The sequence below is a fragment of the Strongylocentrotus purpuratus genome, unplaced genomic scaffold (genome assembly GCF_000002235.5).
Source record: "Strongylocentrotus purpuratus isolate Spur 01 unplaced genomic scaffold, Spur_5.0 spur5_contig_841, whole genome shotgun sequence".
NCBI lineage: Eukaryota > Metazoa > Echinodermata > Echinoidea > Camarodonta > Strongylocentrotidae > Strongylocentrotus > Strongylocentrotus purpuratus.
This window is the reverse complement of record NW_022145548.1, coordinates 85,420-101,412: the sequence shown is the minus strand read 5'-3', so window position 1 is coordinate 101,412 and position 15,993 is coordinate 85,420.

The following is a 15,993-nucleotide window of genomic DNA, read 5'->3' as shown; positions in this document are numbered from 1 at the left end:
TTACTCTAACTCCACATGGCAAGTGAGAGTGTACAATGAATAAGTGATGATGTGGCATCTTCTTGATTAGGGGCTTCTCCTCAGTGAGGGTTGTACAGAGGTTCCTCGCAGGGTGATGTTATGTAATACTGCATAGCAACAGCATCCCTATGTCGAAGCCCCCTTCTTCATTCTTCTTTTCTCTTAACCGCCTCCGCGATAGTTGCATTCCGCTGGGTGAATGGATGGCTTCCTCACCAACAAGTCCATCAAATAATTTTGAAGAGAAGCAATTGAAACAGGCAATATTCTGGCAGGAACTATATATTGATTAAATCTATCAAATACAAAAGTTCAGTGAAATTGAAGAAATGTTCTTTATAATAAAAATGATTGCAAAACTGAAATATTCATACCACCCATCCCCCCCCCCCATCAAAAAAAAAAAAATACAGTAAAAATACATGTAAAGACTACCTGCTCAATAAAATAATTTATCCACAAGATAGTTCACTACAGTCTAGAAACATACTCTCGTCCCACTGTGTCCTGCACGGGAAAACAACTTTTTCCAGTTGTCCCTGATGAAATTAATCATCATGAGAGTCTCCCAGTCTTCAAAATTACCAGCTCTGAACTGTACATATAATGATAAGGAAAAAAATTGAAATACAACTGCAAGGAAAAACATTTTTTGATTTAAATTCAGATCAAAGTAGGGCCTACAATAGTATTATTGACTTGGGATTCGTTTTAGACACAAGCAGAATTAATTTTGTTAATTATAATAATTACCGGTAATGAATTCCCAATTTTGTTTTGAGATCAATCACATTTTTCCCCCTAGAGCCTGGCTAAAGGTCAGTACGCATATTATTAGCATTGACTCTAGCGTCTATGCTTTGTTGGAGTGGGTCTACCGTCTAGACCCATCTTTTGATGGGCTGATTTATTTAGATTTTTGTTTCAAGATTTCTAATTCTAGAATCTATTGCCATTTGGATGAGAAGAATGACATTATCTTTCATTCCATACTAAAGTTGTTTTCCTCTGTTAATCACAACCAAAAGAAGAAGCGACCAGAAGACCAACAGGGCTACCTTTTCTTCCGTATAGACTCTAGATCTACTGTTGATGTTGATGTCAACACTCTCGTGATCAATCGTGTACGGTGTAGTACGTGTCGGGTAAAGTGCCCTTACCCGACACAAGATTATACGAATGGGACTACATTTATCTTCGGTCGTCTGCATTAAAATTTAGAGCTAATTTACGATGCAATATTATAAATATTAATAAAGAAATGAAACTATCATCTCAAAAATTAAAATAACCCAATGATTATCTAATATTAAAAAAATGTTTCTCATTTGTAGATATAATTATTAGGCCATGTAAAATTGATTACATGTTGATCGTCCAGATTTTTTGAAAAAGAGGAGGAGGGTGTACCATGTTATTTGATATTTGATATTTTTTTTTTGTAACGATGGTACTGCGATGTCATCCCCTCCGTCCCACTGTCCAGATGAAAATTTGTTGAAAATGTCCAATATAGTTGTAGATGAATATGTTGATCTTCTAAACCATTTCTTCCCCTTTCCCCGCCTTCCCTCAATCATACAACAAACAAAAGAAGACATTCTGATGGTGTAAACAAAACAAAGAAGCGGATGGGATGAAATCACGATGACGAAAAAAAACTACAACACGGCTACGACATGCATACCGTACGTATATACATACAGGTACTAGTACTTACGGTATGGACCTCATGCACAAAATATATACACAAACGCGCACTTCCACCGCGCCTAACGTAGGTGAGCTAGGCGCGCGCGGCGAAAGGTGCCAGGGCTAGCTAGCAACGTTGCCCATTGCCGATCTGGATATTTATTTGGTGACTTTTGGTGAGCAAAAATAAAATAAAAAATGATATGGTGAATAAAATAAAATCCAAACATAAATATATTTCTTTTTTGCTATAGATAGTATAGGTATACATTTTCCGTCAACTTTTTGGCGATTTGCGCCTATCACGACCTGGCAACACTATACTAGCTAGCTGGCTGAAAAGTCGGCTCATCTCAGCTTTGGCCATATGGGTAGATATATCGTCGGCAAGGTATGCAAGTCGTTGCATGCGCATGCATTTACGCGCATGCATGCTGTCTGAAATCCAGCGCTAGAGCTCGGCCGCGCTATCGTGAGGTATCTGCGATGCGATGATCAGTCGACTCAATCGACTCATCTCTAGCTAGCTCCTCGACTCAAGCATATACATGCAATATATGCATGCGCAGCGCATGCATCATCACATCATTTTTTAGCGCAGCTTCACTTCAGCATTTAGCCGATCATATAGCATATCAACCACTCTACATTTCAATACAATTTTTTCTAGAGTCTTAGTATGTTTGTACAAGAATATTTGAACAGCGTATTTGAAGAAAAGGTGGAAAAGATGCATATGGTAAGTATTCTGTGTTGTTTTCTGAATAAAACGAAAATATATCAAATATCAAATATAAGGAGGCGGGCGGAAAAAAGGAAGCGGGCAGGGACGATCAACATGAAATCAATTTTACATGGCCTTAGATAAGAAAACCGGATTTTACTTTCCTTTCCACCACTCTTCGGGCCTTTTCCTCCTTTTCCAGACGACGCCATTTTGCGGGATAATGGATACAATATGATTAGGCTCGTTCGCATATATATATAAATCAATTAAATTCAATTTTAGCTTAAAATCGATTTGATGAAACGGCTCACAAGTATTGGTTTTAAGCTAGAACTGATTCGGCCTTAAAATTGATTTTAAAAATCAAAATCAGTTTTAGTTGATGAAACACCTGACCAGGACAGCCAGAGTCCAGAGTCGACTACCTCCTATTGCTTGGATGCCTTTAACGCTTTGATACCTTCCTCCTCTTGGGTTATGCCCCACCCAGTTGATGGCTTGGACGCCGCTTAGGTCGTAAGTCCTTATTAGCCGTTTGATAAGAGATGGTGTGACTCTTTTTCGCCTTCAACACGACCCCAAAATTGCTAGCGGTTAACCTCCCTTTCCTGAGTTGATGCCACACAGGGTTGTGTCGCTGGCCCTTTGTTGCTCGCTAGACAGCTTGCTGCTTGCTCGACAGCTTGCTGTTGTTCCACAGAAATCTTAAGTTTGTCTAGAAGAAAATCAACATTCAGGTTCTGTTTGACGAATGCTGGCGAAAGAATCAGTTGTTCTACTGAAGGGACTGATAGTGGCTGGACGTCACGCTCTGGGGACAAAAGCCAGTACATCCCGGTGAATCGGCTTCGATCTCTAGGCTTACTGTCGCCATGTCTGTCTCTCTCGTGATTTCTCACAACTTCCTCGTTACTGTTCTTATATCTACACGTCCGGCACTTGAAGACCATGGTTATGTTTTAGTTATGATAATATCGAAATATATTTATTACTTCATGTGCCGAAATTAGAAATGATAGTTTTATTAGTAAAAATAAGTAGGCGGACGTCTATTTCTTTGGGGATAACGTCTGTCAAGTTCGGCCGTGTTAGTATTGTTGTCTTTGTTATTGTTACAAGTTCCGTCGTGATTGTTGAGTGTCTCCTCGACATCACATATGATGGTTCTTTGTGTTTTTGGTTTTTTCCAAGCGTTGAGTTCTGGTCCTTCATATAGTTTCAGTCGATCGCAGTGAATGATCTTCTGAGGTGTTCTGGGTGTTCGCTGAATGCGATAAGTTACATTGGATAGTTTAGTTATTACTCGGAAAGGTCCGTCCCATCGGTTTGTTAGTTTTGGACTTATACCTTCTTTCTTTGGTCATTGCAAAGCCAAACAAATTGACCTACAGTGAACGTTTCGTCATTCGTGTGCCTATCATAGTTTCGCTTTTGTCGTCTCAAGTTTTTGTCACTTTGTTCTGTTACCCTCGAATACATACTATCCATTCTGTTTCGTAGATCCTGAGCATAATCAGTGTTTAGTTTTGAAGTTGCTTGCTCAAACGAAAGGTCTAAAGGATAGGTAACTTCTCGGCCAAACATCATCATGTTTGGTGTCTCTTGTATTGTTTTGTGTACGGTGCTTCTGTACGCGGCGGTAGCAAAAGGAATATATCTATCCCAGTCTTGCTGGTGTTTGTCAGGATACGTATACGTGCTGCTGGAGTTTGACACTAGGGCGGGCCCCGCACATAGGACACGCCCCCCGCCCCTTATACTTCTTAGCAGGTCCTGTGACTGACCCGCTCAATGGCCGCTTTCCCTGGCCTGGCTGGTTTCTCGCATCCTGGCTTAACTGGCTCTCAACCATGCCCGGCTCCCACCAAGGAGTATCGGGGTCGAAGTACATAAGTGCCTCGTCCTCCTCCTCGGCTCCCTCCCCAGCCCCCAGTAACGGGAACCTGCTGATGTATTCCTCCAGGGGCAAACGCCCCCGGAGGTACTCATGCGGGCAACCAACCCAGCCCGCATCATCATTGGTGACCGCCCGCCCATACGCCCCATCGAGGGACCCCAGGACTACGTCCCAGGGAAGCTGCGACGGGGCCATACGCACTATTACACCCGGATATGGAAGGTGTCTACCCCTCCCGAGCCAATCCAGGACCCCCCTAGCTACTACTTCCTCCCTTGGAGGTGCCATATCTGCCCCTCCCCTAACGGTACTCCCAGGAACCCCAAGAAACCCGGGCCCCCTTGCTCCTCAGAGGGCGCCAAAAGCCTATCCCCCTCCGATATGTCTTCCAGGTCTGAGAAGTCCTCTGTGTCGTCCAAAGGTAGCAGCAAATTCGCCGCTTCCTCCCATCTGTAGGGAAGAAAAGAGAAAGGCGGAAACACAATTAGTTCCCGCCCCAAAATAACTACCTCTAACCTTACCTCTTCCTTCGCTCCACACACAGAGGACAATACTTATCTATATGGGTACTCTCGCTGGGGTTACCCCTACGTAGTCCCCATGGAACCAATTTTCGCAGCCGTCGCAGCCGATCATAAAACGGGTCTCATCATATGGCTGGCGACATATACAAAACAAGGTCTCCGGGTCGACTCGCCTGCTCTCTTGGCACCACTCCGGCAACTCCCGGTCCCGGCATGGCTTGAGGCGATCCTGATGGACAGTGGAGATCGACTTTCGGAGTTCTACCCGATAAAGATCTGGAGTCAGCCCCTTAACCACCCTCCCGGGGCCTTTCCAAGGGCTGCTCAGTTTCTTACATCTGCCCTTGACCTGTGCAGTGTCAAGGACATACACTGGATCACCCTCATTGAATTGCCGCCGGAACGAGTGCACATCGTAATCGCACTTCATTCGTTTCTGGGCGCTCTGTAGATTGGCCCTAGCTGCCTCATGCGCCGCCTGGGTTGCCTTGACCAGCTTGCTCAAGTACTCCTCTCGATCCAGGGTCAAATTGCCCCTGGGGAGGGGATACATTAAATGGGCTGGCTGGTTCACCTCCCGCCCGAGCATCAACCGGTTAGCGGTATATCCGGTATTCCGGTTAACTGTAGCGCAGAGTGCTCCAGAGATTTGTGGCAGGTACTCGTCCCATTCATTTTGGTTCCGCCCCACGTAGCACCGGACTGCATCCATCAAGGTACGGTTATACCTTTCTACCTGGCCATTTCCCGAAGGTCGGTACGGTGTTGTCTTGGCCTTGTGAATCAGCAGGACTTTGCAAACTCCCTTAAAGAGTTTGCTTTCAAAATTGCGCCCCTGATCCGTAAAAACCGCAAACGGATAGCCGAAACGGCAGAAGAATTCCCCCACTGCAGCACGGGCAGTCTCCTCCGCCTTCTGAGATGGTAGTGGGATACACTCTACCCACTTGGTGAACTGGTCCACCATCATGAGTATGTGCTCGTTTCCCCTGGATGACTTAGGCAAGGGCCCAAGAAAATCCAGGTGAACCCGCTCCATAGGTGCCCCCGCGTGATAATTGCGCATGGGACTTTTACCGTACCTGGTTGTCTTTTTGTTCTGATTGCAGGCCTGGCAAGTTCGGACATACTCCGCCACATCCTGGCCCATTTTGTACCAAAAGTACTTGACCCGAATGTACGACTTTGTCCGATCCCTGCCGGGATGACCCGCAGCCGGAAGGTCATGACCTGCATACATGACCTCCTCCCTCAACGACCTGGGCACTAGCAGCAATAAACCCTGGTCCTCAGCATTTTTGCAGATGACCCCTTCGACCAGCGTGAACCGAGTCCTGTTAATCCAGAGGAACTTCTCCTCCGGACCCCACAGCATTATGGTGGCCTCATCGGGTTCCCGCTGATCCTCTAGCCATTTACTCAGCGCCTTCAGAGTAGGATCTTTCTCTTGTTCGACCCGCACCCTGTCCTCGGGCAAGGGTAACCCATCCGCGACTCCAACAGGCCTTAGTCTTACGGTCTTTATAGCGGGTTCCTCCATCGCGGCTCCGGCTTCCCGAGGAGAAGTGCAGATCACCGCATGGGTCCTTCCGATACCCGCTTTTGGTTCCAATTCCAATTCCTAGCCGCGCCGGAACTATACTCGGAGTTAACGAGAGCAGACGATCGACCAAAAAATCACAGCAAAAATGTCTTAAACTGAGCTAATATTACAGCCCAGCTCGCGACACCCACACGAAACAACAGAAAAATATACACAACAAATGACGAAATAGGCAAAGCAGAATAGCCCGCCCTGCCCAAGACGAAAATTCGAAATTTAACTTAGGATCTAGTCTACTGATTATAGCAAATCACAGCGAGCAGCTTAGCCCAGCGCATCGGACCGCATATGTTACCTAATGCTTTAGGGCAGCCGTGCTCGCTGTGCAAAAATCACAAGTCTTAAAATTCCTCGCAAATGCAAGAAAGTAATTTGCTCGCAGCGCCAATAAAGTAGCCCTGGTCTACAGATCATAGGCTACGATGTACTACTTCTTAAATACTACAAAAGAGACAAAGAAGGCACTTACTGATATCTTTAGGCTCCCTCAAGTCTGGTATCAGTCAGTGTCTAGTTCTCAATCTGTCTTGCCAGTGCACGAAGACCAATGGCGCCCTCTTGTGTTAGGAGCTTGTCTGCCTTGCCAGTGCATGAAGACCAATGGCGCCCCCTTGTGTTAGGAGCTTGTATGAGCTTGTAATAGCTTGTAGGAGGGTGGGGGCAATTCCTACTACAATAATGACAAGAGATAATTCAGCTGACCCAAAGGAATTTAGACAACATACATGTACGTTTCATTCAAACTGCACATACCCACTGTACAGAAGAAGAGATCCCAATCATGGTGGTCATACTGCAGACATGACATAAATTGTCCAGGTCATTCCATAACCTATTCTATTACAACGTAAGGAATTTTGACTGATTCTAGTTTTGGGAAGAAATTGATGAAAATCTGCGCATTGACAGGTGAAATACAAGTGTTAAGAGGCATTTGTGCCTAAAAGATCATTGAAAATATCTAGCAAAGGCATTTGTATGATAATGACACATAAAGATATAAGTATACATAAGTACAAGATCAAAGATCATCAATATGTGGTTTCTAAGATAAGAATTCACTTATTTTGATACCTAAAAAGTTAATATTTGATACTTGAGTAATAATCGTGCCATCCATAATGACTTCTGGAATATCATTACCTGCCTTTTTATTCTTTGTTTAAAGAGAACATATTTAGTTAGTTTGCCTCGCTCTCCTCATTTTATTGAAACAGATGGTTACTGGTCAGTTACAAAGTGGATTGAGTTGGCGTACAAATAAGTAGCCAAACCTATAAGCTATTGAGGAGACATTCTGCGAGATTTCCAAAGGTCATCACTGACGACATGTGTCCACAAATTTGCTGAATGAGCGTCTCCTAATTTTATTGAAACAGATGGGTACTGGTCAATTGCGAAGTGGATTGAGTTGGCATACAGATAAGTAGCCAAACCTATAAGCTATTTGAGGATACATTCTGCGAGATTTCCAAAGGTCATTAATGACGAAATGCGTCCACCAATTTGTTGAATGAGTGCCATTCCATCAACTACCCAAACTGTTTCTTTCAGGATAAATGGTTCATATGAAGTTTGCACACATTTTACTTCAAAATGTCGAAGCAAAGAAGCTTTGTTTGTATTGACTAAGTTCCCTTCGTCTGTTGCCAAGGCCAAAGTATATGATGTTAGTTTGTGCTTCATCAAATCTTGTAGGTCAATGTCTCGACTTCAGGAAGCAATGAGCATTTTGGCCAACATACTCTTATCTGCCGATGTTTTTGCCTGTTTACATTGCTTTTTTATGCTTCTTTCTTCTTCATTGTTGTGAATATTTTTAGTCCTTTTTGTTTGATTGTTGTGAAGAGGTCTTTGGTCCCTGACTGAAGTCTGTCTTGAAATATTCTTCTGTTTGACATTGACCGTGGCTATGACTAAGTAGCGAACCATTCTTGACTTCTTCTGTAGCAACACTGCTGGATGATACGTGCAACAAACAATCACTGGTTTCTTTGAATGGGTTGACCATTGTTTCATTATATCACAGACGGCTTGAATGTCTTCATTATCCTTCTTGATACGATACTGCAGGAGATCTTTGACTGCTGCTGCTGAATCACTCTTCCCAGCCATGCATGGTTGCACACTGGTGCTGTATGGCTGTTCTAAGATGATGAGACGGTACCCATCTGTGGTCGGAACTTCTGGAGTTACTAATCCGATCCTCCTCCCTTAGTCTTTGTGTCTCTGTTGATAGTTTGTTTGATTGTCTGTCTTGAAAGTATTCTTCTGTTTGACATTGACCGCGGCTATGAGCAAGTAGAAAATCATTCTTTATTTCTTCTGTAGCAACAATCCCAGATGATATGTGCAACAAACATTCACTGGTTTCTTCGAATGGGTTGACCATTCTTTCAATTGTATTACAGACTGCTTGAATGTCCTCATTATCCTTCTTGATACGATACTGCTGGAGATTGGTTTCTTGGAATGGGTTGACCATTTTTTCAATTGTATCACAGACTGCTTGAACGTCCTCATTATCCTTCTTGATACGATACTGCTGGAGATTGGTTTCTTGGAATGGGTTGACCATTTTTTCAATTGTATCACAGACGGCTTGAATGTCTTCATTATCCTTCTTGATACGATACTGCGATACGACATTGTAACACCACTGAGTAGATTTAAGAATTAGAATTTATTTGTGATAGGTAATCTAGGGCGATGAAAAATTAAGAATATATAAGTGCACGTTCCATGTTGTGTAGGAGCAACGGTTGTATTTCGTTCCATCCAGAAGTTCAACTGTTTCTACGGTGTGGATAATCTCCTGTCCAGCTGTGTGGCTCCTTATGTCGCTCACGATGGTTCCTCTCTTCTTTATGGCAGCCATTCCTGATTGAAATAGATCATTAACAGTAGGAGTGGGGTCGGTTTGAGTTTCCCTGTTTCCTACATCGAGTTCCACCTGGGTGGCATTGTTGACTGTGTTTAGTTCCTCCCAGATTTCCTCCACGATGTGGGGTTCGGAGTCTAGCTTGGTAGGGGAAGCTAGCGGCGATATGATAGCCGGAAATTCCTCGAATAGCACCAGAGTAACGCTTCGCCTTGGTTTTATGGACTAGGTGATTGGAGACCTAGTTGGGGTTGGTAGGCGCCCGGGCAGAAGTTCCTGATGTCGGTGGTGCCTCCTGTACCTTGGGGCTGTAGGTAGCGTGTGTGGTCCACTCTTTTACCTGTGGACTTCCAATTCGTGCAGGCGTAATAGTTCCTGAATTGTAGAGCGGTACTGGCAGTACCTGCACCTATAAGATGCAGGCCTCTGTTGTATTCCGATCGTCTTCCGGACGTAGCTCTTCATCTGATATGTGTAGAATAAATATAAACAAGATTTTATAAGTTACGATGCTTATAGTACAGTTTATTTCCACAAAACCATTGTTTAATAAAAGAAACGTGTGGGTCTTCTTTTCCTTAGTGGATAGCGTCTAGTAACTTCTTGTCTCTTATTTACAGTCACGTCGGGCATTGAATCATAATCAACCTCTTCAGAGTTGGGCTCTATCTATCTCTCTGGCATCATTTCCAGCATCTTCTCATCTAGTAGGAGGTGTCTTCCATTTATTAGGCTTGTCTCCATCACATGGTTTTAAACAGTCAAAATGCACAACCTTCATCTTGGTTCCTTTGTGTCTCTACAAAGCGTAGGTTCAATTATAAAGACGTGAGAAAAAAGAAGGTTGTAGTTTGTACTCACCGATCAGTCTAAGTAAACAGGTAAACTTGAAGTGATTTAAACTAGAACTTATAAGTTGTCTTCTCGACGAACGTAGCTGAAAAGAACTAACTTGGTCCAAAACTATGTCTCGTCGACGAAAATGTTCAGCGAGAAAATACGCTATCAATATATACAACACAGCAATACTATATCCTAGACTAAAAGTTTGTCGGAGGTTTCGACGAATCTACCGGAAATATATGTACAAACAACGTGATGTGTCAAGAAAACAAAATGGCTGCCTCTGGCTAGCACGAGCGTGAACTGAAGAATATAGCCTACTCGGCGAGTGAAACAAATAAAGATTCGCGGTATACAGTCCAGCGAAGAAGAAATCCGAACGCGGACGATTTGAAACGCGGAGAATAAAAAGTTGCAAAGGTCGTACGCTACAAAGTAAGTATGGAGTGATGCATTGCAATGACTGTGTCCTGTAATAACGTGTGTCTCTATTGAGTACAAACAGAAGAGTGGTGAAAAATCACGCATCTAGGTAAAAACATGAGGCTATTGAACGCCGTGATTGGACGTCTCGGAAAAACAAACCATGGAGACTACGAATGTCTATCGCAAGTGCGAGGTGACTTAAAATATGCGTGTCCATGTAATTTACAAGGCAAGAAGGAAATGCCGATATAAGCTATCTTGAATGTTCTGATAGTTTGTGGACCCAAACAAGAACTGGGTCACCAGAAGAAGAGCAATTGGCTTATCATGAAGAACTAACATCAAACTGCAACAAAATGATTTGTATAAATGGGAAAAAGCAGAAAGGCTGCCATCTAACTTTCCTATCTGAATGGGTTCTCTTCTTTACGTATAAGTGCCCTTCAAAGCTTATTTTGATCCCTCCCCTGTTGTTTTCTAGAACTTCCATGATAACCTAGTACATTGTATAATGCATTACTTGCAGATGGTTTACCTAGTAATATGCATGTGCTTGCTTGCATTGAGGTCATTTCAGGTCTAACATATTGATGAGCTGTTTGAAATTATGTTTTTTGGTGCACGGCCATTTCCTCGTTCACAATCACTTGAGCGTTTTGAATATTTCTGGCATTGGCATTCAAAGAGAGACAATTTTATTGTCAAGATTTTTCAAGGATACAACAAAATAGCCAAGAAGACTCTGATACATGAGTTTTAAAGAATGTTTAATTAAAACTAAATCAGTATCTAAATTCAACAGTATGTTCTCTTGGTTACAGTTTGAACTTTGGTAACGATTTAACTTTGAAATATAAAACACAACTATACCGGTATTCATAAGAATCTGTTATTACACATATATGTAAATATTAGTGCTGTCAATTAATTACTCAATTAACAACGAGTGGACTCCCGTCTGAAGTTAACTTCCTGTTTCCAGTTCTTTATCTGAAGTTATCCAATACAAAAGGCCTTTTGTTTGGTATTTGCTAATATTTGTTGCTATATCAGAAGATCAAATACCGACATGGTTTCTACGATGAATCGATCCCTGGAGACTTGTGTCGGAAGGATGATGCCCCGTAATCACTCATTACGGCAATCGGTCATGTGACGATGTCTTCAAGATCCTGGATGGAACGCCTCAACGATTCTTGAAAACTAATTAGACGAAGCTCAGCGTGCCACTAGTTTTGTCATTTTTTATGGCCAAGTGCTCTTTCCAACATGAATTGTACACCAGCTGCTAAGTCTCCTTTACACTTGGTGTTCACAGAATTATCATAGAATTGAACAGGGTCTAGTTTTCCATCTGATGGATACCACATGGTGCACTGTTTGCAACATCCATGCCCCTTTATGATAGCACAAAATTTGCCATTAACATCTGACAATTTTTCCAAAGCCTGCAGATGTCTGCTTTAGAGTTGCCCTTTGGGTATTAGCATTGAGCATTGGTGCACAGCCAATTCCATAATTTGTTGATTGATTTCAGTTACTTTGTAAGCCGTGCTCAAGGTGTTTCTTCAACTCATTTCTTTAGTTCTCAGATTTGTACCACTCCATGATACTCAGCAACTTTGACGGTATCCTGCAGGTGTAGGTTAGCAGCAAGTTTAATTTTCAGGGATGTCACAAATCTTGTAAGAGTGGTACAGACAAGCAGATCCTACTGAGGATCAAGACATGCATCAAGCTTTGGCATATATTCCTAGCCTTGAAGCTGTATTCTTTGCTTTTAGTATCTACACCTAGATCCAAAAGCTGCAGGTCTATATCGATATTACAAAGACCAAGATCAAATTGCTTTTGGAAGCTTCTGCATGATGGTGATAGAGTATGCTCAATATACATTCATAGTTCAGCTAAAATTTGTACTTCTCGCAATTTAATTCTGTACTTTGCACTTTGGCAATTTTTTATTGCTGTAGCCATGTTCTCACGTAAGAGTTCTTTCCTATTTTTTTTCGGCTCATCGATGAGCTTTTTTCCGGAGTTGTGTCTAAACGCCTAGCATCTAAGGAGATTGTTACGTCATTCTGGACTCCATTTTGATTGACTGGCCAACCCTCACAGCGTTTCGTCTGGAGATCCAGATCCTCCACCATCAATGATATCTCCAGATCCTTGACCTGCATCAAGGATTAAAAGAGAGAAAATGGAACTATCACTAAAGGTGATCAAAAACCATGTCCCGGCCCACCCAGAAGGAAAAACCAGTTACCACCAGTTGAAATTTCCAACTGGTTCCAGATAACTTCAACCGGAACCAGTTAAATTCAACTGGTTCCAGTTGATTCTAACTGGTCCATGATGCATATTAAGCGGAAATTTGGTGTGACTGGTGGTCTGTTGCATATTTCCAGTTGCACCAGTTGATAACTGGTCTGTGCATGGCATAAACTTATGACAGCAACAAAACATCTTACGGAAGAAAACTTCCTTGTTATCCTTGTTTGCACACAGACAGTAATTGTTTGTTTATGATTTTAAATCAGATAGAAAGTACAACATTCTAAGAAAAGAAGAAAATTGCCTCCTGGATTTTAAAGTTCATAAACAAAGTAGAGAGAAGATTTTTTAGCTAAGTGATGACGTAGGCTGCTCTGGCCTCTCCTTCCATTTCCCTCCCATACTTCAAGGCAGGGATCGATGCAGACACCACCTCGCGACCTAATATACGATTGGCAAGATTTGAAGGTGCTGTGGTGGACGGCCCTGCTCCATCGCTTGCTGCCAACTTTCTTCCTCTTGTCAGGACAGCATGAGCAGTGGAGCCGGTGATCCGTCCATGCCGGTAAAGGTGCCAGTCATTGTTGTCTGCTTGTCCACGTGTCATTCGTTCAATCAGTCTTGTCATGTCTGTTGTGTAGATAGGCAGTTCCCTGAGGAAATCCTCCCCCGAAAAGAAATGTGAAGCGTAGGCTGGGAGTGGTAGCGGTAGGTTTAGCGAAGAAACCTCTTCCTCAGCTGCGACCTCGGGAACTTTAGGCTGCTTGTTGGCGGTGACGTTGACAAACTGGAAGCAGCTGGCTTTTGGGGAGGTCGAGCTGAATTCTTCCGTCAAGGACTTCAGAGTTGACTTCCCTGTCATCGATCTGCTGCTCAACGGTGAAAAGAGGCGATGTGTGGTGGTGTTGTGTCCTTCAGCTCTGGGAGATGAAGCTGGAAAAGAAAAAGAAAATAATTTTTAGAGATAATAATGCATTTTTAGAACTTAACTCATGAAATCGTTCTCTGGATCATCTCATAAACTTATGTTTTTCTTCATTGGCAAATTATTGTTTAATATAACAAAAATTTGAATTTACATGTATAAATATTATTCTGTATTTCATTGATTGATATTTTTTTCTAATACACACACCAAGTGATAAAACAAATATTACTATAATGATACCAAAGTTTGACAAGTATTGAATAGATATAAAATCCAACAAATAATCATTGTCTAATATACCAGAATTCAAAGCTGTATAAAAATACATACAATGATGGTGCATGAAGACACAATTAATACACTGCACCATGCATCTCAATTTTGTTTATTTTGGGTTAATTTATCTTAAAAAATTATGAAAATACCTTGTCTCGAAAACTGATGCTTGGTCCAGGTCATGAAACTGTGCACAGTCTACCACATTCTTGCCTGCAAATACTGACCACTCACACTCCCTTGAAGTGCAGGCTGGATTGGTGAGCCCATGACGCCATGCGAAGTCAATCTTGAAGAGCAGAGCAGCTACATGGTTGCATGTTGAACTGTACCTGTAATCGATAATAAATTAAAAGCCAAGTTAATTAATGAAATGTTATTGCCCAACTTCAGAGAAAAAAACCCTCTTGGTTTTGCTTCAAATCAGGTACCTGCAGTGTAATATGTACATGTGATTAATGGGTTGTAATTCACATACAATTTCAATGATTTTTTAAAGCTTTATAAAAAGAATGCGGGCTAACTCACCCAGCAAAACACTGGCAAAAAGCACTATGCACCACTCCACTCTGTTTCTCCACAGCAATCCACAAACTCCACGGAATGTCACGAACACGTTGAGATGGTGTGCACTTCGTGCAAAGAAAGCAGAACTTGCTGTCTGGGGGTGATCTGATGGAATTTGACTTCCTTCATCCAGCCGGATGGTTATCCTTATAATCAGAAATCAGTCTCTTTCAAAGAGGGATGTCATCAATATTTTGAAGATAGGAACCTATCTCGAATGCCATTGTCGGTGGCCACTTAGTGATGGCTGTTGCCTCAGACTCCCATCCTTGTATAAGTCCATCAGGGTCCGGCAAGCTACCTGTCGGGGTCTTCAACAAGTCTCTGTAATGTTCCTTCTTCTGCTGCTCTGCCACACTCAGGTTCATTTGCATACAAGGCCTGGATCTCCGGTTCAAAGCCATTTTATATTCTCAAATGCGAGTTGCAGCCGGTGTGTGCATGTCTACAAATGGGGACTCTTCCATTATAGCCAAAAACTTTACAATCATGATACACTGCTGATTATAACTGAGTATACTCTGCAATTCTCCTACTCCCTGATTCTGAAGTAACACAAGACTATTATTTCTATGAATACTTTGGGCCTTGTATGTAATAGTGTAAAAGGACATTCCATTCTTATACATTCTTTTGAACTCCTGAACCTCATTACGTTCCCTAACAAAATAATCAGTTCTTTGAAGAGCATCAGTTTTATGTGCAGAGAGATCACGAAGCTTGCCAATGCCCAGGACAAACACATCCCCAAAATTTGCAGTCATTCTGTCTTCAATTTTTCTTTTATTTAGCATTACGTTAGAGAAATCACTTGGAATAGGAGACGTTGAATAAATGTCTATCCAGTGAGGAAGATTCTGCAAAATTAAAAACGTAAGCATAGTTTGTGTAATAATTCCTCTGTACCCTTGCAACTGGTGTTTAATGCGCCAGTTAAACGACTCAAATGGAAAACATGAGCGTGTCCATAAGGGACATACCCACATGCTGACACTTTTGGGTAAATGTGTTAAAGAATTCAAATTAAATGACATGGCTGCAGATCCATACAAGATCTGCATTCTGCCTACAAATGAAACTATCAGTATATCACTTGTGTTTCAATCATCAGGAGAAATACATTTCTGTAGTAACAACCAATCATTCATATAAATATCTGGCAAAATGCCGCTCAGACATGGTAAACTATAAAAAAGCAACCACATGTACCATTCAGTGGCCTTCCAAAATTTTCGCTCTGACATTGAACTTGGTGCTCTGGCAACAAAGCTAGGAGGTTTAATTGACTCGAGTCGTTCGTCTAACAAAGACAGTATTCTGGGAGACCCGATATA